Source organism: Dromiciops gliroides, chromosome 2 (assembly GCF_019393635.1).
Source record: "Dromiciops gliroides isolate mDroGli1 chromosome 2, mDroGli1.pri, whole genome shotgun sequence".
Taxonomy (NCBI): Eukaryota; Metazoa; Chordata; class Mammalia; order Microbiotheria; family Microbiotheriidae; genus Dromiciops; species Dromiciops gliroides.
The window spans coordinates 557,852,461-557,880,001 of NC_057862.1; positions in this window are offsets into that span (position 1 = coordinate 557,852,461).

A 27,541-nucleotide genomic window follows, 5' to 3' on the forward strand; every position below is an offset into this window, starting at 1 on the left:
ATCTAGTTACTTCGAAATTTTATATTTAAGATTCCTTTGTTTTTAAGCTACAATTCAACTCAATTCAATATACTTATTATGGACCTACTATGTGCAGGGCTCTTTTTCTAGATGCAGCAGACAGAAAGATGAAAATTGACCTTATGAATGACAGGAAATGGGATACAGCAGGTCGAGGTTAGAGAATAACTTGTCATGAAGCTTACTGGAACAATAGCCAATGTTCCTGGAGCATATTATGGTATCTTTGGGAACAAAACAGTTCCTGGTCTAGTGTAATTCAATGCCAGGAAGTGCTGTCTGGGAGACACAGCAGTGATAGAGAAATAAGTTAAAAGACCTTATTTGAACTCCTAGATATGCCATAGGTTTAACATAACTCCAAACTTTTGTTTCTCTTTTCTATGAGGGTAGTAATACTTAGTGATCATAATGTTAAAAGGTATCTCAAGAGATCATTTAAATGTTCCCTGATAGCAAGAGAGGTCTTATACCTTCCAACGATGAGAGTCTTGCAGCCATAATCAGTCTTTGAATATATAAAAGGATGTCACACAAAAGAGATAAGATTTGATCTGCTTGCCCTCTAGGGAACTAGGATCAATGGGAAAGAACTTCCTGATAATAAGAAATATTCACAAAAAGCATGGATAGTGAGTTCCTCTTGGTGGAGAAGGGAATCGAGGAGGCAGGAATCTTCAAGATCACTTTTCAAGGAAATCATAGAATGAATCCATACTTCAGATAAGGTTTCCTAAGTACTCTTTCAAATCTAATTCTATCCTCTACTTTTAAGTGTTGGAATGAGATCAGTTGCCCAAGGCATCAGCCTATTATGGTATAAAAATTAAATTGGTATATATGAGCCCGGAGAAGTTGCCAATTCCATATTTTGTGATTATTATTGAGGCATGAACCATTTTCACTTCTGCTTTCCCAAACAAAAAGTAGCTATAGCCTGATTCAGCAATTGATGGCCATATAGATCATCTAAAATTGCTAAGTATCCTTATACATGACACATGATATTGCAAAAGTACCATATTTTTCAAGGATAGGTAGAGATGTTAATGTTGTTTAACACAAGGTAATGTGACTTAGCATTTTAACATCCTCTTGCCCCTAGTTTTCATAGGCTGCCTCAATATTTTTAAAGCAAGAGGCCAGATTCAATTGGTAGACCTTTTAAGTTCTCCAAGACAAAAAAACCCATTGCTGAGGAACAAATGAAAAAAAAAATACATTTCACATGTCAGGCTGCTATTTCAGAAGTTTTCATAGAACTACTTGAAGGCCCTATCATTCAAACCACTTGTGATGTCATGTATCTAAAATTATCCAGACATGTTCCTCTTGGTTATTCAAGGCTTTTGATCCAATGTAATTTCTCTCTTCAATCTCCTATCATTCCAAATATCCCTATTTCATACTCCTCCTAAAACTATTCTGCAACTTCACATTAACCTGTAATCTCTGAATCGCTTATCATTTTGCCAACCCATCACCCTCACTCTGTTTGTAGTACCTTTCCAAATCTTTTTTTTTGGGGGGGGGGGCAATGAGGGTTGAATGACTTGCTGGGGGTCACACAGCTAGTAAGTGTCAAGTATCCGAGGCCGGATTTGAACTCAGGTCCTCCTGAATCCAGGGCCAATGCTTTATGCGCTGTGCCACCTAGCTGCCTGCCTGGATTACTCTCAACATTCACTTCTGCTCCTACTCACATTCTGACTGGGTCCACTGCAAATTTTATGTGTTCCCTTCAGTTAGAGGGAATGTTTTTATTAGTACTGTTCTTATTGGGGCAGCCAGGTGGCACAGTGGATAGAGCACCGGCCCTGGAGTCAGGAGGACCTGAGTTCAAATCTGGCCTCAGATACTTAACACTTACTAGCTGTGTGACCCTGGGCAAGTCACTTAACCCCAATTGCTTCACCAAAAAAAAAAGTACTGTTCTTATTATGTCATCTCACTAAATCCCTTTCGTAAATGTTAATGGAGTGGGGGCAGCTAGGTGGCGCAGTGGATAGAGCACCAGCCCTGGATTCAGGAGGACCTGAGTTCAAATCCAGCCTCAGACACTTGACACTTACTAGCTGGGTGACTGTGGGCAAGTCACTTAACTCCCATTACCCTAAAAAAAAAAAAGAAAGAAAAAATGTTAATGGAGTTTGATTGGTTCTGATTGATGGTGGTGAGTGCACTGGCAGAGGCTCAGGAGCTACAATACTAGAAACCTCAACGCCTCAGAGGTACCTTTATAACCCTAAGAATAATAGTAGTTAGCCACCTCATAGGGACACCAAGCTGTAAATTTGGTCAGGAGAGTATTCCAGAGGGGTGCTATATAAAACACATCCTTATCTCCCATACCACTGTTTTCATTAATGTCACTAATTCCAAATGTAGAAACTCCCCACACTAGTGAAAATCTGCAATGTTCTTAGAATGTCGTCTTAGTTGCCATTGGTCATACAAGCAAAATGTGTCAGAAGCAGGTCTTCAGTTCTGTTCTTCATGACTTCAAGGCTATATCTATATCCACTACACCACCCTAGCTTCCTACATGAATCTATCTGAATGGGGAGTGGGGGGGGGGGTTGTCAGCACGATCCCTTGGGAAATATAGAATAGATTACAACCATATGGACAACAGTGTGACATTATTCTAATACGATTGCCATGTGATTCATGCTAAAATAGTATGGTTAGCATGCTAGACTTGGAGTAATTTCAAATCCTCCTCTGAAACTTATTAACTGTGTGATCCTTATACAGTCACTTAAATTCTGTATGCCTCAAACAGGTCCCTAAGATTTACTTACTAGGTCACAAAAAGTTTGCCATCTGTTTCAATGGAAGAACATCAGTTCATCAAGTCACAGATCTCTCCAGTATGTATATATGATTAATATGTTATTTAGGCTATACTGGGTATTCTTTGATACCATGAATTCTAATTATTCCATTGTTTATAATGTTCAGACATAATTGCAAATAATTATCTTAGCATGCTTTCCTTGTTATATCCCTCAGATATTATTGTGTGACTCAGTGGAACAGTTTAATTAACATTTTTCTTTTAAATATGTTTTCAAAGCATCACACATTTTGAGTGGAACACCAGCTGTGACACTAAAAATATTATTTTTTGTTAAGCTGCTTGTTAGATGGGGGAAATGATGACAAACTTTTGAAGTCTATAATTATAGCAATGCATCTTGCAGCAAACGATTGCAGGTTTCTCTAAAATACCAGTGACTGTTGGACACCACTTAATAAAACCGCAAGTATTAGAGATCATTGGGCATACACTGGACAGTTTTTGTTTATTTTCACTTGTATGCACAATGACGGTTTCCAGTTTTTTAAACTTCCTCTCAAGAGACTGGAAGCAAGATGGATCTTGAACAACCCACAAAAATAAGGAAGTAACTGATAATATCACAGCATACCAGGCTAGAGCTCAGCAGCTTGTTCTGTCCATTGAGATCATAAAAATTCCTGCTTATGATCAGGGTTGGATGACTTCCAGATAGTAGGTCATGCAAATTTCCATGGGGCTAGGCTTATAGTAGTTTCCCGGGCTACTGCTGTTCCTTGCCTATTCCTGAAAACCTGTAGAACCACAGGCTAAGTGAAAAATATTGATTCCCCTCTAAAGTGGCCTGTCCCTTGTGATAGAATAATGGGATTTGATAGCCACCCAGGAGCCCCACCTGAAGATTGATTTGGAATTGATTGAATTGGGTGAGCCTGAGAAACTGAGAACCTACTTAAGAATGGTTAAATCAGACCACACCTGGCTGGCCCTGAGTGGGGTGTTGTTCTCAGAAGTTGAACCTACTTAAGGTTGATTAAATCGAGACCATGCCTGGCCGACCTTGAGTGGGGTGTTGTTCTCAGAGTCTGTGGACTACTGACATCAGCAGGAGATAACCCTCAACCAATCAACTTGAAGGACCTCCCTTTTCGAGGAGGGAGACAGGAAGTAGGAAGGTGAGGCTGGCTCACTGGATTTCTTTCTTTTCGTCTGGGATTTTGGCATGGTGGCAGCAGACAGAGAAAAGGAGGGTCCCTCTTTTCGTCTGGGACTTTGGCTTGGTGGGAGACAGAGAAAAGGTGGACAGAGAAAAAGAGAGGAAAGTAGATAGAAAGTAGATAGACTTTTCTGGCATTATGGGATCCCATGTGTTGTCTTTATTCTTTAATAAATCCTTAAAAGCCTAAACTCTTGCTGAATTTATCAGTCATTTTAGCCAGCTTTCCCCCAAAACTGGAGGGGCAGGTTAGGACCCACATCAGATTTTAAACATCACACCCTACTTATGGTGTGAAGCTTTTTGATGAGTAGATAGGCTGCCATTTTTTAATCACAGAAGTTACAAGAATCCAATCCAATTAAACATGCATTTATTAAGTGCCTACTATTTAGAAGGGATGGGGCCAGGCACTGAGGGTACAAAGAGAAAAATGAAACAGTTCCTGACTTCAAGGAACTCCTATTCTCAGGAGGGTATACAACATACACATAAATTCAGTCATACAAAGGAGAAGAAAAAAGGAAGAACTCCCATATTAGGTGGTTCCTCAGCTGTGCTTTGAAGAAAGATAGGCATCTTCCAGGTAGAGCTGACAGAGCATGCATTCCAAGAATGGGGGACCATCTATACCTACGTACTTAGGTAGGAGATGGAATATTGTGGATGGGGTCAATTTGACCAGAATGCAGAAAGCAGGAAAAAGAGTAATGCAAAGTCAATAGCTTTAAATTAAAGTCCTTCCTAGATCTAAATCCTAGGATCCCATCATCCTCACTTCATTTAAGAATCTAGGGTTTATCTCCTATTCCAATTTATGTATTCTAGCAATGATGTATTCTTGAGATTTGGGGTATTTTGTCCTGTGGGGACTCTAGAAACTAGGATTTAGAGAGAAGGACTTGGCTTTTATTTTGATCTTTAAAAAAAATAGGAATGCAAATATTGTCATACCACACTGGTAAAATATTTTAAATATTATAATACTTTCAAAACAGAAAACTAGTGTCCTATTATTTTGTTTACAAGTTTTTTTAATGTCTTGACTTATATTCTGATTTAAATAGAAAAGTAAATCACTAATATTGCTCTATTTTTAGAAAATAAGTACTTATAAAATTATAAAAGGAAAATTATATTAAGAAAATACAAAAACTGAATTAAACTATAACAAATACAAAATCATAGGAAAGGAAATGTTGAAAATCATTAAGTGACATTAAATTTTTAAAAATATAATGCATGTATCCCCAAACATCAGAATAAAATTTGGCCTATTAGTATAACAAAAGAAGCAGATGGAAGAAGCAGAAAATAAAGAAAATATGATATATAAAATAATATAATAATATAGTATTTCATTAAGCTACTATGGACCATATACACAAAAATGTCTTTTTCATCAAATGGTGCTTGTTACATATGAAAAATCTATGAAATTAGGGTTTAGGTAGATATTTATATTTAAACAGTTTATTTACTTTGAAGAATTTTCATTTCATCAAAATGGATAATTTGATTGACATAGAGGCTTCTCATGAAGCCTCTTAATCCTAGATGATTCTTGCTCATATTTTCCCATAAAGAGCTATTTATCATGCTACAGGCCTTCTTTTTGTATCTCTTTTAGTATATCTCGGTCGTATCAATGTATCATTCAAGTCGTTTCATTCTTGTTACATTTGTCCAGCTCCTTTTCCAGTTGTACATATTCCTTTTATACTCCCTTACCCATAATTCCACTTAACAAACATTATTCAGTATCCACTATATGCGGGGAACTATACAATGTCTTAGGTAATCAAAGATAAAGATGAGACAATTTAATGCCTTCAAAAAGCTTCCATTCCCCTCGGTGCATGTAGCAGGTACATAGATGAATGAAAACAGGCATCTTGAGGAGGGAAAGATTAGTGAATGAAAGGAATAAGCCACAAGCACTGATTAAATATCTACTACCTTACTGACAGGCACAGTGCTAAGTGCTAGGCATACAAATAAAAAAAACAACAACAATCTGTACTCTCAAGGAGGTTAGATTTTAATGGGGGAAACTAGTACACATACATACATACATACATACATACATATGTATATACATATACACACATACATTCATACATTCACACACACAAATGTGTGTATATAACCCTGTATTGTAAACATTCTTACATATACTCTATTGTATTTAACTACCCTATCTGAATTTATTCTTTCTATATGTATATGTACATATGCATATGTACACATATCTTTAGACTAGCTCTCTAGACTGTATACAGTCTAGACATATGTACACATATACAGAAATAAACATAAATACAGAGAGAGAATACAATCAAACAGAGTATTTAAACACAATACAGAGTAGTTTGGGAGGAAGAACAGAAGCAGATGAGTGAATCAGGAAAGGCTTCATATAGAAGGTGATACTTGGGTTGCAGTTTGAACAAAGAGAAGGATTCTGTCAGGCAGAGGTGAGAAGGGAGTACATTCTGGCCATTCTAGTGGACCAGAGATCAAATCTAACCTCTGATACTCATTACCTGTATAAGCTTGGAATAATCACTTAACGTCCTCCGCAGGCCTTCATTTCCTCACCTGTAAAATGAGGTTCCTGGATTAGATGAGCTCTGAAATCAGTTCTAACTCTATATCTATGATCTTATAACTGCATGTTGGACAGCTATTATAAAGGTATGGAAAATGATTGAAGAACAACTAGGAAAGACTTTTAGGAGAAGGTGAAGCCTGAATTTGAGTTTTGAAAAGAGTTAGAAATGATTGGAGGCAGGAATGCCTTCCAAGTTTAGGGGCAGAGCAATAACAAGGGCAGGAGGGCAATTGAAGCTTTGCCTGAGGGTACTCTCATTTAAAGAGGGTGTGTGAAGATAGATTGGAGCCATATTGTAGTGAGCTTTAAAAATCAAGCTGAGGGGGCAGCTAGGTGCCGCAGTGGATAGAGCACCGGCCCTGGAGTCAGGAGTACCTGAGTTCAAATGCGGCCTCAGACACTTAACACTTACTAGCTGTGTGACCCTGGGCAAGTCACTTAACCCCAATTGCCTCACTAAAAAAAAAAAAAAAGAAAAATCAAGCTGAGGGGGGCAGCTAGGTAGCGCAATGGATAAAGCACTGGCCCTGGATTCAGGAGGACCTGAGTTCAAATCTGGCCTCAGACACTTGACACTTAACTAGCTTGTGTGACTCTGGGCAAGTCACTTAACCCTCATTGCTCTGTAGAAAAAAAAATCAAGCTGAAGAGTTTATAGTTTATCCCAGAGATGATAGAAAGCCAATGAAGACTTTTGAGGAAAGGAATAACATGGTCACATATTTCTTAAGACAGTCATCATTGCTCACTTGGACACTCAATGTGTCTTCCTATTGCCCTTTTTGTCATTTGTAATTTGTGCATGTGGTGTATGTGTTATTTATATTTCTACATAAATTTTAAACACAGAAAATCTTTTAAAATACAACAAATATTTGCTCCTTGCTTTTTGAATTCCTCTAATAGTCAGAGGCTACAGTAGTTCATATGTAAGAATAAAAGTTTACAAGAATTAAGCCACAACAACAGTGTCTGCAAGCTGGAATATAAACTGTGTTCCAAGGAAGGTATGAGAAACAATCAGTGTCATTCTAGTGTTTGTTAATGAAAGGCCATGAGGCAAATATGTTAATTCCAAGTCAATAAATAGATTTCTAGACTCGAGTTACTTGCAAAGGCTTCAGTTCTCACCCTTGATATTTATCTACATTTATCCATAATGGTAGCATGAACCAATAATATATGATGTAGAGACCTCTCACCAAGTCCCCTGTATGCCCATTGGATGATGCACCTCAACTCTCCAAGCCAAATTTCCCAAGTAACATAACTTATGACATATCACATTCTTCATAAACTCATGACAGTTCCCCACTGTTGCCAGCTCCTGTATCATCAAGTGAAGCTCTGAGTAATAGTCTTTGAAATAATCCTTCATTGCTTCAGCTCTTAGGACACACCATTGCCTTGGGATCTTCTTGTACTTATTCCCTGTAACTTCTTCCATACTCATAACCTCCATTATATTAACTTTAAATTGGTTTAATTTCTGTTTTATGTCATATAATTTCATTTTGGCCTTTTATATTACTGTGAAAATGGCTTGGGGGCAGCTAGGGGGACTCAGTGGATAAAGCACTGGCCCTGCATTCAGGAGGACCTGAGTTCAAATCTGGCCTCAGACACTTGACCCTTTCTAGCTGTGTGACCTCGGGCAAGTCATTTAATGCTCATTGCCCCACCAAAAAAAAATCTAGGTCTGAAAATGGCTTATAATTTTTTTTCATAAATTGAAATCTATCAGACAGGTTCTTCATAACATGTCCCCTTCCTAGCTTTCTAGACTTCTTACTCTTTATTCCCCTCCATGATATTTAACAAAATGATATAGCTACATTGGCTACTTAGAGTTCCATAAACCTGACATCTCCATGTTCTGGGGGTCCTGGGCTGTCCTCCATGCCTGGAATGCTTTGTCCCCTTACCACCACCTCTCTGTTTCCTTGGTTTGTTTGTTGTTTTATTTTGTTTTGTTTTGTTTTGTTTTGCGGGGCAATGGGGGTTAAGTGACTTGCCCAGGGTCACACAGCTAGTAAGTGTCAAGTGTCTGAGGCCGGATTTGAACTCAGGTACTCCTGAATCCAGGGCCGGTGCTTTACCACTGCGCCACCTAGCCGTCCCCCTCCTTGGTTTGTTTTAAGATTCAATTCAAATCCATCTTCTCCAGGAGACCTTTCCTGGTCCCTTTTCCCCCACTTCACCCCCTCAGCTGATATGCCTTCCCCTTTCACATTACCTTCATATATTCTGTCTGCATCTTGTATTTGCCTGGAGAGTTACATATCTCCCATATTAGAATGTCTATTCCTTGAGAGTAGTATGTTTCTTTTTTCTTTTTCTTTCTTTGCATCCCCACTGCTAAGTACAGTTATCTATTAAGCACATGGGAAGTGATGAATAAATGCTTGTAGACTGACTACTGAAATTAAATCTAAGGGAGGCAGAGTAGATAGAGAACAAGTCTCTGAATCAGGAAGACCTGACTTTTCTGATCTTGGACAAATTAACTTCTCTCTGTCTCCAAACAATACACAACTACAGAGGGGTGCTTAACTGAATTGATAGAGGGAATTACTCACCTTCAGTTCCTTGTACTGTTAAAATTTCTAGTAAAAAAAAAATCTTAATTTATAGTCCTGAATTTCCAGTAGTTGTTGTGAGTTCTACCAGTAAAAGGATTGATTTTTTTTCTTATGTAGCAAAGTACCCAGTAAATCTAAGTATTTAAGTTTCTTTTGTAATTGTGTTCTATTAATGCCAAGTATATTGGCAAAAGTTTGTTCAGATCTTCATTAATAATATACTATGAATATTGCAAAAAAGCAAGATGAAACTCTTACTCAGTCCTCTGGAGAACATTAAAACTGTACAATGAAAATTCTCTCAACCTTTTTTAGAGATTTTAGCTGAATATCCAAATGTATTATGTCATTATCTCTTTTCACTGGGTTCTGAAATCATCCCTTCACTACAGACTTCTTACTGTCATTCCTACAACTGACCTCTCCAACTCCCAACCCCCATCTCCATTCCCTACCTGGAAAAACACTTGTTAGATCAGCCCTCAAGAAACTATATCTCCACTCTTGGGTGGCCTCAAACCATGTTTCATAGCCATCCATCATGGACATCTTGCCATCTACCCTATTGCTGATCTTTTCTCCCCAACTGGAAAAGTATTTTTTTATTCAGAACTCCAGGAACAATGCCCCCCTTCCTAATTGGTCCTAAGCCATGCTTCATATCCATCCACCCTGTCACCATATATGTGCCCCTTCTTTCATTCTTTGATAGGAACCATATTCTAACCCCTGTCCACATGACAGCTAGGCTAAGTTTTTCCTTAAAAGATATTAAGAATATCACTGACACTTGGTCAGCTCCGAGGACTAAAAACTCAAGCTGACTGTGGACATCACTTTTTGGTCACTTGAAAACAAAATAATCACAAGGAGCTCCAGGTGCACTCTGATATTTGGCTGGTTTCTACCAATAAGATTCCCAAGCAAGAGAGTTTTCACTCAGATGAATCAACTCAAGGGGTCCTCAATGCATATTCTTATCGAATATCATTCTCCTGCTAAGGCTGTCAGTCTCCTTTTGTTAACTGTTGAATGATATATTTTGTTCCAATATCAAACCTAAACTAGCTGGGGACTGGCCTGAATCAAGCCCAGCCCAGAGCAATCTGTATAGTCATGTAGGATTAAAACATAATTAGCTCTTCTAAGTGGAGGTTAGGAAATGCAAAGGAAGGAGAATTGGATTGGCCTTCATGCTTTTGCTAGTACTTTTGGTGATGCCTCTAAAGATTGTGGTTGCTTAAAGTGAGGTTCCCCCTAAAACCTGGAAGATTAGAGACTAAACTGCCTATGGCCATTCAGCAAGGAGAGATTTATGGGAATAGGCTGGATAACTTGAAAATCATTTCAGTAAAGTGCTTTTTAGGCCTATCATCTTTGTTATCCTTGGACCTTACAGCTAATTAATTTAAGCTTCTTCCAAATTCAACTGGAGAATCTTCTCAGAACTCAGTTTATGTTTAAAGCAGCCTGGTGGAATTGATATTGATTTGGTTGGGGCGGAGGGGGGGGTGGGTTGTAAGAAATTTCCCCCTCAAAACAGTTGTGCTCTTCTCTTGCTGGGATTAAGAATTTTTGTTTTACTAATGGTCATTAACACCAAAAGCTGACCCATCCTAGCTTTAAGGAAGTTATATTTGCCTGTGAATGGCACAGCAAAAGAATTGTTTGGTTCTGAATGGCTTTTGGAAATGACTGTGCAGCTAAACAAGCAATCCTCAGTCCTATAAGTGTATATGAACATAGCCATGAAAGATCCCAAGAGTGAAAGAATACAAACCAAGGCAGATCCCTAGAATTTTAGTATTTTCTTTTATTTTTTGAATTTTAGTATTTTCTAAAAACAGTGATAAAGAAATTATTTTGATCTTTCTTTGTTCTTTAATTAGGCATCAGAAAGGCCAACTAGAATTCTGTCATATACTTTTTGTTGTGATTCTATACTATTCTATTGGTGATGCACTTGAAAGGACGATGTTTAATTCTCCCCAGGAGCCTGAAGACATTGCTGAAACTTGGGATGCGGACGAGTATGACAATTGTACCCCCAGTTAATTTTCTGACAGGGGTGTTGCATCAGTTTAAAGTTTCCATTCTAATCCTCAAAATGTGGATTCTTTCTTCCTCTAGAAGTTCCAGCGAGAGGTGTCTCCAGAATTCAGTGTGGTGTCAAAAGGCAGGCCCACTGTTGCTTATTGCTTAGTATAATCTAGAACTGATCTAGACCTTCCATATTGCTAATTGTGCAACAACCAGTGATCACTGCACATTTCCAGTCCACAGAGGGCTTAGAGGTCCAAGAAGTGACATTGTTGGGAGGTGGTTTGTTCTTCCCATCTTCCCATCCTACACAGAAATGGGGGGCAGAGTTCCTCAGAGGATTTTGATGAGGTAAAGATTTTGTATTTCACCACATGGACCTTAAAGGACCTGGCTTCTGGGCCAAGAAACACCACAAGGGTGGTGGTACAATAACTATGCAGGAAGTGTCATGTATTCTGTAGCCCTAATGTCCCTAGTGCTGCTCCTATTTAGATTCACCTTCTTACCTTGAGAGACCCAGTGTGAAATGCAAAGATATGGCATTCCCCACTACATGGTCATTTCCTCGCACTCTTCCAGATTCATTATTCCTTCAGGGAGCTGTCACCATTGTTTTGGGGGTTTTGCTATATTTCTATTTTTCTTTTCCTCCTCTATCAAGTTGCTTATATTAGACTTCTTGAATATTAGAGGTAAGGGTTGACTAATAACACCTTTAAAGTCAATGAAGTAGTGGAAGATCAAAAAACAAAGTTTCTTAAATTCTGGGTCATGACTCCACATGGAGTCTTATAATTGAATGTAGGGGCTGCAAAAAATTTGGCAACAGTAAAAAATTATGTATACCTATTTTATATACCTATATACCCAGGGTCATGTAAAAATTTGGGGGGCAAAAAAGGGTCTCGAGTGGAAAAAGTTTAAGAAATCCTGGTCTGGTCTAGAAGACCTTAAAGACCTTTCCAGCAAGGGAAGATAGGAGCAATATCGCATCCCCTGCCCCATGCAAGTTGTTAGTTCTTCCTTAAAAGAATTTCCCATTACCATCCTTCTTGGTTCAAGAGCTCAGGCTGTTAACCATACTTCCTACTCACCTGAGAATGACACTGTCAGGTGTGCTCTGAAGTTTGGCTGGCGGAAAACAAAAGGAGACTCAGGTAAGGGAACTTCATCCAGTTGAACTGATGGGTTCTCAATGCCTATTCCTCTGGAATGTCTCCCTGCCATCACTAAGTAAATCTCCTCCTGTTAACTCTTCAATAATCTATTCTTGTCTCATTTTATTCCAATATTTAACCTAAATTAGCAGGGGACCAACCTGAGTCAGTCCATACCATACTCCTCTTCCCACTCCTTTTTAACAGTAGGTTCAGATATCTATATAATTATGTAGACATCACAGTCATAAAGTGCCACCTGCCTCAAAGTAATAAAGTCTTTTTTTAATAACTCAAGGGATTATATGGAAATAGTCCATCAGATTATCACCTTTTGAAAATTATTTTTCTGAATATCAAGTTCTTGGTAATTTCAGCCTTCTACACAGGAGTCAATAGGCTCTATAGGGTAGGCTAATAGCTAAGGTAAATGCTGAGAGATGACAGGCCACATAAATGACACCTGATTTCCAGACCTTTCAGTTCTCTCATGTTGGACCTAATCCAACATCAGGCTAGATTAAGGCTTCTCACCTTTTTTCTATCATAGACCCCTTTGAAAGTCTGTGAAGCCTAAGGACCCTTTCTCAGAAAAATATTTTTAAATTAGTGAAGGAATGCTAACTTTCAGTATTAGATTAATGAAAAAAAAAAAGGTATTTTTTTCCATCCAAGCTCATGGACATCCTGGAATCTATGTCCATGAACCCCAAGTTAAGAACCACAGGGCTAAATCATAGTGCTGTCCTACACAGACAGCTTCCCAGAGCTTGTAACAAAGATAAGAATCAGACCAGGAGGGAAATTTCTGAAAATATAAACACACTCTTTATGCTTATTAATTTGTTACAAACTTGGGGCATGCTATTTCTTTTTTGAAACTGTTAACTGATCAGATTCTCAGGAAGTTAGTAACTTACCCAGCAGCCACAAAGAAGCAATTCTTGCCTAATTGTTATAGAATTTTAGTCCATTCAATCACAGAATCTTACTTAGATGAAAGAGACCACAGATTTCATCTAGTCCAACCCGTACCCCTCTCCTCAGTTCAAAGATGAGCAGACTGAACCACAACTAGAATTAGAATATCTTCCACAAAATCGTATTCTGATTTTTCATTGCAGCATAGAGGCGATCCTGGTTTTCTGAGGCTATGCCAATGGAACATAGACACTGGCAGGTTATACATGCTGGGAAATGCTCTGAGTGTGGGCTGGGCAACAGACTATATCTACTTTCAAGGACCAGCCTTGCCAAGTAAAGAGCAGCTCAACCCCCAGCCTGACCACTGGGTGATGAATCGTTCAGCCATAATACCCCATAAACAATAACTATTATTGCTGCACCAGTAGCTAAAGAAAAGCCAGGGAAGAATCCATTCTTTATTGTTTCATATTAAGTCCAATTTGAGATAATTATCTTGTATATTTTCCCCCAATTAAATAAAGACTTATTGTGGTGTGCGTTACCTTGCACTAGGCACTGGGGGAGGCAGAATGTATACATAAAATGATGTAGTCTAGGAGGAGATGAGACAGGCACAGGTAATTCTGATATGCTGTCATACACGAGAGGGCAACAATAGAGAATGGCAGGTGAGGTCTGATGGGGGAGAAAGAAACAGTGTGTTCTTCCCAGGAAACTTGTTCTTTTGCTGATCATGAATTCTACAGATAGTAATAAAATTGTACTGGCTAGATTGGTAAATGAGGAATCCAGAACTGGTAAACTCTCTCTCCTTCTGTGACTGACATGTACTTTCATACAGATTTACTGCAGTTCATGGAAAATAGCATAAAAGAGAACATGTCTCTTAAATTACTTTTGACATATGTAATAAACCTGGAACTAAAAGTTTAGATTAAAATCCTACAAAAAAAAGAGGGGTGAAGGATTTATTTCCCATGACTCTTGACCTGATCGGATGGGTTTGGCTAATTATGTTTTTATTTCCAAAAGCAAATCTCAGCTCTGAACTAGATGTAGTCTCATAAAAGGAATTCAACATGACTTAAATATTGTACCCTAAACTGCCCTTACAATTTCATTTCCTAGAGTTGACAGCCTTGTAATTCTGGTTAGACTTCTTCTGTGATATTTGCCACATGTTTATTTCGTGAGAAGCCTGTTTTGGGTGGGGAAGAGAGGGGGTGGACAAAAGCCTGTTGGTGGTTGTTCCTTGAGTACCTGGAAAGGGTTGGAGCTGTCTTCTTTTGGTTTTCCTCTGAAGAGGAAAAACAAATCCTATCTGTCACATATAGAAATAAATAGATCCTGAAAGAAATTAGACTACGCATAAAAGAAATCGGGTTGTGAGAAACTGAGAATATTTTCCCACTCGTCATTTTGGCCTTTTAAGAGTTAATGCACTCTGAATCAGATCTAGGTTCTAGACTCTGTCATCCAAAACCCTTCCTGAGATTGTCCCAGATTCTTTTATATTTTGGCAGGGTCCAGATCTTGGGACTCCCATTCTAGTGCTCTTTCTATGACAACGTAAATCTGAGCCTCCAAAGAAAATTTAGGAAGATGGTCCTGTTTTACCCAGCACAATCTATTGTATACCCTACTTCACCCCAATGTTAAACTTAAATTCTAATATCTCTCTCCTTGACTTGGCACTGGATCAGAATTCCTACATGCCATGAACATTATTTTTTCAGTCCTGTTACAGGAAGAGCTGTATAGGAGGTAGACTTTCCTTTCAAATTTTTTTTTTTTTTGGTTTACATTTTATATTACCTTCACTTTCAAATATACCTCTTTTGGCCTCACCTACTCAGTAAGCCAAGCCTTGTAACAGAAAACAGAAAAGAGAAGGGAATAAAGAAAGTCCAGGAAAACAAATCACACGTCAACTAAGTCCGAGAGTGTACCCAGTGTTCAACACCCATAGCTCCCCACTTTTCACATTAAGGAAGGGAAGTATTTTTTCCCTTTTTTTCTGAAGGTGTTTTCAGAATTTTTATAGGCCCAAGACTAATTTTCCCATCTTCATTGAGTGTAGTGCTGATGTAGCAATGGAAGAACCCAGGAACCCTGCTGACATACCAACATACCCCAACTAACCTCATTAACTGGTTCAGAAAACAGGTCAATTCATTGCAGAGGGAACAATATTATAAATGGAAATTTTTGCTGAATGGCAAGCATGGCAGAGTTTTGCAATTTTACAGAAGAGGTTGGTCACAATCTATTAATAAGAATATTGTGAAATGATGTTAATTGGAGCAACATTATTGGATCATGGTATTTGCTATACAGGCAGAATGAATGAATGAATGAAGCATTTAAGTGCTTGCTACGTGCCAAGCACTGGCTATACAAATAGAAAAATCAGATAGTCCCTGTCCTCAAGGAGCTCTCATTCTAACTGAGGAGACAACACGTGTGGAAGGTTTCAGTAGCAACTCAGATGAAAAGGTCCCATGGTCCTTATGGTACAGAGGCAATGTTTCTTCTTTAATGCCAATATTTATTGTCACTATTACCAGGACTCTTGGGTTCAGCATCCAGGGCTGTCTCCATTAGGGTCTGAATGGTGATTAGTGGTCAAGGTGATGGTGGTGGTGGTGGTTTTACTTGTTTGGTTCGTTTGTTTGTTTGGTGGGATTTTTTTGGTGAGGCAATTGGGGTTAAGTGACTTGCCCAGGGTCACACAGCTAGTAAGTGTCAAGTGTCTGAGGCCGGATTTGAACTCAGGTCCTCCTGACTTCAGGGCTGGTGCTCTATCCACTGTGCCACCTAGCTGCCCCAGTTTGACTTGTATAGTACACGTTACTTCCTGTTTCTCTCTCAGGGTGCTTTGTTGCCCACTTGCCTGCTCTGTGTGGGGATCTCAAAGATCATCCTGTCAATCCTTGTACTTTATAAGAGCATTGTACTAGATAGACTTGGAATCAGGAGACCTGAGTTCAAATCCCACCTCAGACCTTTATGTAGATATGTGATCAGACATAATCAAATAAGCTTTATCTCTTATAGCTTCCATGTCCACATCTCTAAAATGAGAATAATAATACAATTTATGTTTCCTAACCTCTTCATTATAGATCATACTTAAAAACTGGAGCCAAAAGTTAACTCAGAGGTCATCTAGTCCAACCCCCTCATGGAACAGACGAGGAAAGGCCAGGATGGCTAAGTGATTTGTTCAAGGTCACACATTCTCAATCCCTCTTAATTCTAGTGCCTTCTCTCTGTTAATTGCTCAGTCATGTCTGACTCTTTGTGACCCCATTTGAGGTTTTCTTGGCAAAGATACTGTAGTGGTTTGCCATTTTCTTCTCCAACTCATTTTACAGATGAGGAAACTGAGGCAAACAGTGTTAAGAGACTTTTCCAGGCTCACACAGTTAGTTGTGTCCGATCTGGATTTGAACTCATAAAGATGATTCTCCCTGATTCCAAGACCAGAGCTTTATCCACTGAGCAGCCTATCTGTACTTTCTCTGTTAATTATTTCCTATTTATCCTGTACATAGCTTGCTCTATATATATTTGTTTCCATGTTGTCTCCCCCATTAGACTATAAACTCCTTGAGGACAGGGACTGTCTTTTATCTTTTTGTATCCTAAGAGCTTGTCACAGCACCTAACATATAGTAGGCACTTAATAAATGTTTATCCATTGATTAATGATTGATTGACATAGGTACAAAGTGTCACGGTTATTGTGGGGAGGGGAAAATACTATGTGATCTAGAAGCTCTATCTAATGTTATACCATGTTGAAGTATGACTGTCAATGTAAGTTTTCCACCTGCTAGAGGACCAATGGCAATGTCTTGATCATTCTTTGAGGGCAGGGGCTGTTCCCGCTAAATCCTAAAAAAAGCTTTATATTTCCCCAATGCCAATAGCACTTGGCACAGGTAGGAACTTAGCAAATGTTGGTTGTATTGTGTTGTATTTTTGCCAGGCTACAGTAGGGAGAGAAGGTAATCCAAACTAAACATTCAGGCTTTGATTTGAAAGGGAGGCAAATATTTGTATTAGGTCTCTCTTTGGCCAAACCGGTTCATCCATGTCTAATTATAATTCATATATTCAGGAGTATGCTGATTTTTCTTGTAGTAGAACCTGTTTTCTCTATCCTAAAAGTTGGCAAAGAAAGTTGATAACTAGTAATTGTTCCTCCTTTCATCTTCCTCATTCCCCACTTATCCATCTTTTTTTTTAAAGTTCTTATAATTTAATATGAATACACTTTTTTTTAATGTGGTTTTAGTGAAAGTAGTTTTCAAAAGGATTTTTTAAAATTTAAGGTTATGGGATTAAGAGTTACAAGAGACCCTGAAGGTCTTTTAGTTCAACTTCCTCATTTTGGAGATAGATAAAGGATAAAGTTCTGGAACTTTAGTCAATAAGACTTATCTTCTTGAGTTAAAATCTGGCCTCAGATAACCAGCTTGTGTGGCCCCAGATAAGTCACTTAGCCAAGTGACTGGGATGAACCCTAGATGTAGGTAGAAGAATACAAAAAGTCCTCCTTTAGTAATTTTCTGATGCAACATCAATCTCATCCTTGCTGCTTGGTGGCTCTGAGGTTGCATTCCAGTTATCAGCACTTATTTGTAGTATTTCAGGAAGTTTCCCAAGCCTTTAGTAATGAGGTTCCTATGCATCTGACCAACTGCTTCCCTAACTAGGTCCTCGATTTTATTTTCCTATTGCAAGGTGCCAGGGTCATAAGCATATTTTCCTGCCTCTATCTACTTTAATTTCTGCCTTATGGTCTCCATCTCTATTCATACCTGCCTGCTTGTTTTTATTGTTTTCATCTATTTCATTCATTAACTATTCATATTCTTTCTCCCCAACTACCTACTGAGAATTTTGCCATCTGATGATCAAATGCTTGTCCTGTTATTATCTACCCATCCAAACCCCAGTATTCTGGCCTTGCCTGGCACCTAGTCGGTGCTTAATACTTTTTACATTCAATTGAATTACCCTTCACACACTATGTTCTGCTCCTCTATTCACCAAATCTCCAAATCCTTAACTTTGACATGACTTCTATATACCTGTCTACTAGAGCAAGTAGGTAACACAGTGGGTAGATTGCTGGGCCTGGAGTCAGGAAAACTCATCTTTGTGAGTTCAAATCTGGCCTCAAACAAATTAGCTGTGTGATCCTGGGCAAGTCACTTACCCCTGTTTGTCTCAGTTTCCTCATCTGTAAAATGAGTTGAAGGAAATGGCAAACCACTCCAGTATCTTTGCCAAGAAAACCCCAAAAAGGGGGCACAAAGAGTCAGGCATGACTGAAAATTGACTGAACAGCAACAACGATTAAACATATTTCAAGGACTTATCTCGATTTCCTAGATTTGTGGCACAACACAGCCATCTTATAGGCATGTGCTCATCTTCCCTACTCTATTTTTCATAACTTCTCAATATCATCAGCCATTCTTTTCTCTTTCCCTTCTGTCTCAGAGAGAGGTGTCCGCATTCCTTTCCAAAGGTAATCCCATGTTCTTGGTACTAATCCCAACCTTGTTCCAGGAATTACTCCCTCTCTTCCATGCATCTTCGATATTTTCCTTTATACTATGCTCTTTTCCATCTGCCTACAAATATGTTCATTCCTTCAGTCCAAAAAAAAACAAAAACAAAACAAAAATACCGCAAACCCTTCCATTAATCCTTTTTTATCTCATTGACCTACCAGTCATTTCTAAAAAAAAAAAAGAAAAAAAAAGTAGCTTTTTTCCTGATTCTTCTGCTTTCTTACCACCCATTCACTCTTTGCAGTCTGGTAAGAAAATTGTGGGACTGTGTGAACCAAACTGACTCCATCTTGTGACTCAATTTCACCCATCACACTGGTTTCCATTACCATCTCTCTGCCTGGAAAAGGAGAAGCAGCAGAGAGTACTGGGAATATGGTGAACTTGGAACCAAAAGACCTGTGTTTGAAGCCTACCTTAGATCCTTAGGAGATAGAGCCTTGAGGGCAAGGAATGAAATTGCTTGGGGCCTACTTTTTCATCTTTTAAATTGAGATAATAATACTTGGCACTGCCTTAATAACAGATATATTATGAAGAAAGTGCCCCTCACAATAACCCTGTAAGGTAGGTGCTCTTGTTATCCCCATTTTACAGATAAGTAAACTGAGGCAGATAGTGATTAAGCGACTTGCACAGGGTCATATACCTAGTGTGTCTGAGGCCAGATTTGAGCTGAGATTTTCTTGACTCCACATTCAGCGTTCTATCTATTGTGCCACCTAGCATGACCTATAAAGGTTACTCCTTAAAGCATAAGAGGATATTTTCTGCTTGCTTTCATTTGAAGCATATGGAAACTTTGGGGAGCTAGTTTCCAGCCATGAGTGACTTGGGAAGGGGGAGTTCTATATGTTTATGAAGTCTTCCTATTCTCTGCTGAGCCAGAACTGAGCTTTTGGCATTCAAAAGGAGCAAGTTACTCAACTCTCAGTCTTTTGTGATTTCAAGGAGGCAGAACTGCTTCAAACTGCCTCCAAGAGCTATCAGGTAGGGGTGGGAAGAGGGTTGGGGGAAGCTGGTCATTTTCCTCACCTGGCCACCATGTTCCTGTGAATATCTATTTCTGTTCTTTTATGCTATTATTTTCTGATCTTATATAACAAGAAGTCTGAGATAAAAGATCCCACTGGTTAAAGATATTCAGAGGTCTCAATAATAATGTTCACTGGAGTAGTAGTGGCTGATGACAGAGTAATTGCCTAAAAACAGATGTATCAAGAAAGTTACTCATGAATAGCAAAAGCTTCAATGAATGAAATTCATCCCTCATCGTATAAAGTGCCAGCTATGAATACAACAGAAGCAGGGCCCAGCTGGGCTACCTGTTCAACTGGAAACTTCAGGGATAACAAGAGAAAGAACTTCATCAAAACTCTACAAAGAGAGAAAAGGACTACCAGTGCCTAGAGTCAGAAAGTAGCCCTTTTCTATATGTTTTCTCTACACATGTTTTCACTATCATTGTCCTTTAACTTTGAGCACTGTCTCCCTAGGGACTATGTATACACAGGGTTTTATACATTCTGGGTTTGGGGAAATGTTTTGTACCAATTGTTCATACCATATTTTTTTCAGTAAATTCCTTTTCTAAAAAGCTAGTAAGTATCTACTGATTGTATGTTAATTGGGAGCATACTGATGGGGGCTTATTAGCAACAATACTAGTAATCCAACCCTTGATGGTTAACTTTAGAATCAAGAGTAGAAGTTCACCAATGAAAGTGGGAATTGGGCAAGCAAAGCACAGAGGGAGTGCTTCATAAAATCTGTCATTACAATTATGTCTAGCTAGCCTCTTAAACTCAGGATATCCAAAACTGATTTTACAGTTTTTCCCCTAGGGACTTGCTCCTCCTTCTGATGTCACTATCTACCCTACCTCCCATTTTCATAAATTTGGTGTGATATTTGATTTTTCACTCTTGCTCACCACCAAAATCAAATTGATTTCCAATTCCTACTTATTTTACCTCTGCAATGTCTCCCTCATCCTCCTCTTTTTCTCTCCTCCTGATGCTATTACCCCAATATAGGCCCTTATTACCATGAATATCGCAATAACTTATTTTTTCTTTCTTTCTTTCCTTCTTTCTTTTTCTTTTTTTTTTGCAGGGCAATGATAATTAAGTGACTTGCCTGGAGTCACACAGTTAGTAAGTGTCGAGTATCTGAAGCCAGACATGAACTTAGGTCCTCCTGGATTCAGGGTCAGTGCTTTATCCACTGCATGGCCTAGCTGTCCCACAATAACTTCTTTTTTGTTTTGTTTTGTTTTAGGTTTTGTTTGTTTTGTTTTGTTTTTGCGGAGCAATGAGGGTTAAGTGATTTGTCCAGGGTCACACAGCTAGTAAGTGTCAAGTGTCTGAGATAGGATTTGAACTCAGGTCCTCCAGAATCCAGGGTCAGTGCTTTATCCACTGCACCACCTAGCTTCCCCCCACCCCCCTCACCCCCTTCACCAACAATAACTTCTTAAAAGGTCTCCTTGCCCCTACGTTCTTCTTCCTCCCAACCATTACATCACACAACTACCAGAGTTATATTTTTAATAAATAGATCTGATCGAGTCACTTGGCTCAAAATTCCCCAGTAGCTTCTAATTGATTTCCCCTTTTCTATTCTCTCTCATCTTCCAACCATTTTCCATACGGCTACCTAAGTAATTTTCTGAAAACAGATTTCCCCTAAGCCCTTTGATCACAAAGTTTCTGGAGTTTCCTATTGCTTCTAGAATAAAATATAAATTTCTTACCTTGACACTTTAAGTCTTTGTTGGTTCTTTTCCAGCCCAGACACTGTCCCTTCACCTATTCTATGATTTAGCAAACTGGATTACTTTCTATTCCTTATACTCAGCAAAGGTTATTTTGCATGCCTAGAATACACTCCCTCCCTCTATGCTCCAACCTCTTAGAATCATTAGTTTCCTTCATGACTTAACTAAGATCCCACCTCTTAATGGAAACCTTTGATCCCTTTAGTTGTTAATGCCCTCCTCCTTCTCAAATTACCTTCTACGTCTTTATCTATGTAAATCTTATATCCCTTCTTCCTCAGTGTAATATAAACCCTTTGAAGTTTGTTTTTTGTTTTGTTTTGTTTTTGCTCCTAGCATCTAACCTTATAATTGGGGGGGGGAAGGGGTCTGAACTTGTGATTTCCTTGGTTTGGTGCATAGAACCCCACAGTGGGGAAACTAATGAAGATCTACAACTCATAAGCTCTCAGTTAATTGCTTAGGGCCACAGGAGATTAAATGACTTGTCCAGGGTTAAACAATATGCATTTTGGTTCAATGCCTACCATATGCCTGGCACAAGACAACCCCTACCCTCAAGGACCTTGCATGGATATGTGTCAGAGGTGGAACTTATACCCAGGTTTTACTCATTCCAAGTCTAACAAGCCATCCTACTATCCTAGCTGCCAAAAACTTTAGTAACTTCATACTAATAAACCAGACATAAAATATTGTTTGCATCCAATAAATCTATTTCTGTAGTTTCTGCATTTTGTTTTGAAATACCTCTATTTGTATAGAGTATCATAACCAGTTGGCTCTGCCATCTGGTTGTAGGATATTAGTTACTCTGGCACACGGAGCCAGAAGTGGGATATAACGCTTTTCCGCCTAGTTCCCTTAGCAGAAAGACATCAGTATGCTCAAAGGCACTTGTTGCCTTCTCCCACATTTCTTTTTGAGGAAGCTCTCCCTTATATTTCCTTCAAGTGGCTTTCTCCAATTTCTTCAGGCTAAAAATGGCATCAGCAGTTTGAGTGGGGCCCACTCTGGTTTTTCTTAACAAGGGTCAGTTGAAATCTACCAATCAGATTAAGGCAGGGCTAAATGTTAGGAAACTACTTATGAGTGAAAGAGGATTTTTAAATAGTCAAAGTTTTACCATTTGGTTTAAAGGAAAAACACTGATAAAGCTGTTTATAGTGGGATATTCCACATGCTATGGGCAGGTAGGTGGTACAGTGGATAGAAGAGCAGGCCTGGAGTTGGGAAGATTCACCTTTCTGAGTTCAAATCTGACCTCAGACACTTATTAGCTGTGTGACCCTGGGCAAATCACTTAAGCCTTTTTGCCTCAGTTCCTCATCTGTAAAAGAACCAGAAAAGGAAATGGCAAACCACTCCAGTATCCTAGCCAAGAAAACCCCAAGTGGGGTCATGAAGAGTCTGACATGACTGAAAAATCACTCAACAACAAAAATTATACCCTACAGAAACTGTGAAAATTCTTAGGCTGGCCAACAAAGTTCCAACCACATTCTGAGATCAGTAGAGTAAATAGTTTGAATGCTCTAGTTAGAACAAATGAAACGTGTTGTAGTTCTGAAATCCCTGAAAATACCTGAAATATGGCTCTGAGCCAGTTCCTTTCTGGCAACACAGTTAACATGTGAGTGAAAGTAACACACCTGTAGCTAACAGTGGTGCCTTAGAGGTAAAGTTGTAACTGAAAACCTCTTTGTTTACTGGGATTTTGCAACCAGTTCACTATTTTCAACTGACTGTCATGGAATGAAATAAAGGTAGAAATGGCTGAGCTGTGATCATTTTTTTTCCACCTTCATTTAAAAATAATTTCCGTAATCTAACCTTTATTCAAAGCTCCATTTTCCCTCTCAAGTTGGCAAACCAGTAGGGTGACCCTGCTTTTTAAGTTTTTAAGATGTTTGGTTGCAATGCTCTTGAGTTACAGAACTCCTCCACTTACCTCTGGCAATGTTTACTTTTGTAATTCTAGAAATACTGCCAAGAAGCAGCCAGCCAGGGAAATAAAAGCAAAGGACAACAACAAAACACACCCAGCTAACCAGGATCTGACCAGGACCTGTCTTTTCATTGGTATAGGGAACAACAGGGTGAAGAGACTTCCTCTACCAACATGAGTTGTCACCTCTGCAATTTATAGTCTGTAAGACTATCTAGATAGAGTCACCCACAGCACTTTGCTCCAAGTCATACAGCCACTATTTATCAGAGGAGGGACTAGAACCACAGTCTTCTTGACTATAAGGCTAAGTAAAATGCATTTATGTCCCATGGAGTAATACTACATTTATTTCTAAGATGGATATGAATTAAACTTTTTTCATTGGTATAATATCTTTATTGGGGTACTTGACTAAATCCAGGTGTCACAAACAGTACTCTATAATAGCTAGTATAATTCAAATACTTATATCTTCTTCCTACTCAAACCTATTGGTTTAATGATCTCTGTAGAGCACAACCTTATTATCCATTTGAGTTGGATTGGACCATGCATTCACCATCTGTTGTTAGGGCTTGCTTATATTAAACTCTGATGGTGGAAAGAAAATTAACACCTAACAAATATCCATCCCAAATAAACTAGCTCTACCACTTACCTGTGTGACCTTGGAAAAGTCATTTAACCTCTGTTAGCCTTAGTTTCCTCCACTATAAAATGAGGCAGTTAGATTAGATGACCCCCTAGGGTTCCTTCCAGTTGTCTGGTCACTTCCCTTTCTTCCTTATCCCCTTTTTTCTGATACTGTGTCATGGTAACTGCCTCACTTTTTAGCCTGAGGCAATATGGTTCCTTGTGGTTCCACTCTCTACTTTATGAGATTTATATCATGGAGAAAAGTGAATTATGAATAACCTTTTTATTCAGTCAAAATAGCCTAGAGCTAGGAAAATTCCTAACATTCATAAAGAGGTTTGTCTCTGTTTTTGTTTATCTCTACCTAATCCCTGGCCTTTTTATTTTTGAGACTTTTTGGAGGAACTTCTTGGAGTTCCTTCAGTCCTTGAAGAGGTAGCGAGGCCTGCAGGAGAAGTGTCTGTCCTTGAATTTTTCCTTTTCTGTTGAAGCTCAACCTTCCTTTCACTTTTTCCTTTTAGTCTCTCCTTTTATTCCTTTTCTCCAATTATCTGATGCTCCTGTGCTTCCAACTGTTTTCCTGCTCTTTCTCCTTCTCATCTCGTGACTCCTAGATCGTGGTAATAATGTTTGTTTATCAATTGTGTGTCCCTTTAAGAACACCCAGGAATAACTCAAATCTGTCTTCAGTTCAAAGACTGAGACTTAAAAATTGTCTTGGTGCTGATGGGGTAAAGGTTGTCCTTTTGAACTACAAATCCCAGGTTGATGGTCAACTTTCAAACCCCTGTTGAAGGTATACAACACATGTATCTTAAACATGTGTGGCCATGTGGCCTTCACTGAGCCTCTTATCTTAGAGGGTTATCTCCTTCTCCCTAGAATTCAGTAGTACTGATTAACAAGAGAAAACCATACAAATATATTTATACATGTTTTTCTTTTCTAAGAGAAGAGGAGGAAAAGTCCCTTAAGTGGGTATTTAACCTTGTGGTTGCATCTGCTTAGTGTGGAATATTTATACAAGCAAGTATTTATTGTAATCTTAAAGGGGGTTACTTGAATGAGTGATTACCTATACTTATAGATGAGTTATTTGAACCTTCCAATACTTAGAGACAAACTCATAGTTGACTTTTGGGCCCTACTTTGCTAGACTAATGTGAGAAATAACACTCCAATAACTTCTGGAACTCAGCATTGGTGATGTGTCAAAGGCTCATTTATTTCATTCTCGCAAGAATGGGCCACCCCTTGTCCATCTAGTGGGTGACCAAAGATGCAGACTCGAAGGCCAGCTTTTATCTCCTCCCATCCCTAACGCCAAATGGCCCCTCCCTTTTTCAAAGGTTACAATCTACACCAAAGAACTGGCCAATCGATTTGAAATTCCCACCCCTCTGCCTGAAACTTTCCTTGGGAAGTTCCTCTATTGACTCTCCCGAGGAAATTTCTCTATCTGTGAATATTAGCATTTGAGTGTCTGCTTCTATTCTCCCAGACGGTTCTTAGCTAGATTCAAACTGAGAGGAGTCAACCCATCCCTCAATTCCTTACACTAATACAAGTATTAGGGAATACAAAGATAAAAAATGACACAGTCCTTTCCCTTGAGGCTCTTACATTCTACTAAGGGGAATAAGACATGTATACAAAGAAGTACAATACAAGGGGGAATGTGATGGGGAAAAGGCAAGGTCCAGACATAGTGTTCTAGGGAAATTGAAGTAAGGAAACAAAATTCTAATAGGAGAGGAGAGGAGGAGAGTGGGGAGTCTAGGGTGAAGAGGAGGGTTGGGATAGGAGAGAATAACAGGATGAGGAAACTAGACTGTTTCCTAGTTTCTCAGAAGAGTCAGTCTTCACAATGGAGTTTCTTTATTTTGTTGAAAGGAATTCTCAGAAAATCAGGGACATCCACATTCAAATCAAGTATAACAATGGTATTCCAATACTAAATAGAAATTGTTTTTGCATCAGTTATTTTGGATTACCTGTTTCTCTGGTTCCTGTTAGTATGGATAACTGAGATTGTTAAAGTGTGATTCTTTAAGAAAATGTTATCTATAAAACTTCACACTTATGCAATAAATAACAAGATAAATTAGGAGGTAATTGTGTCCATCTTAAAAAGATTCTCTGGTTTACAAAAGGTTTTAGCATAAGATCGCTCAGGCTGATTTTTTTTTTTTGTGGGGTAATGAGGGTTAAGTGACTTGCCCTGGGTCACACAGCTAGTGTCAAGGGTCTAAGGTCAAATTTGAACTCAGGTCCTCCTGAATCCAGAGCTGGTGCTTTATCCACTGCACCACCTAGTGCCCCTGTGCTCTAGATCACTCTTTCTTTCTTTCTTTCTTTCTTTCTTTCTTTCTTTCTTTCTTTCTTTCTTTCTTTCTATCTATCTATCTATCTATCTATCATCTATCTATCTATCTATCTATCTATCTATCCATCCATCCATTCATTTATCTATCTATCTATTTGTTTATTTTGGGGGGTCAATGAGGACTAAGTGACTTGCCCAGGGTCACACAACTAGTAAGTGTAAAGTGTCTGAGGCCGGATTTGAACTCAGATTCTCCTGAAACCAGGGCCAGTGCTTTATTCACTATACCACCTAATTGCCTCCACTCAGGTAGATTTCTCTGGCATTTGATCATCCTACCATTCTAGAGTTTAAGAACATTTAAAATGTGATTTTATTTGGACCATCTATTGCATAAATGAAAAGTCTCTAGTATGTTCCCTTATTTCTTTTTCTTTTCTTTTTTTTTTTAGTGAGGCAATTGGGGTTAAGTGACTTGCCCAGGGTCACACAGCTAGTAAGTGTTAAGTGTCTGAGGCTGTATTTGAACTCAGGTACTCCTGACTCCAGGGCCGGTGCTCTATCCACTGCACCACCTAGCTGCCCCTGTTGCCTTATTTCCACTTATTCTATTCTCTATTCATATAGATGTGATTCTCAAAGCTTTTCTACCTGGCAAGTCTCCAAAGGAACTCCAGTTCTACCTTTTCCTACCAAATATACACTTTATCCTTCATTATTCAATTTTCCCCTCTCAAAAAGGGGGGAGGGCAGAAAATTGGGTTAAATACCTTTCAAGGATATAGTAAGGATAGAGGCAGCTATATGGCACAGTAGATAGAGTCCAGGGCCTGGAGTAAAGAAAATCTGAGTCCAATCCAGCCTCTTTTCAACCTTGAGACCCTGGGCAAGTCAC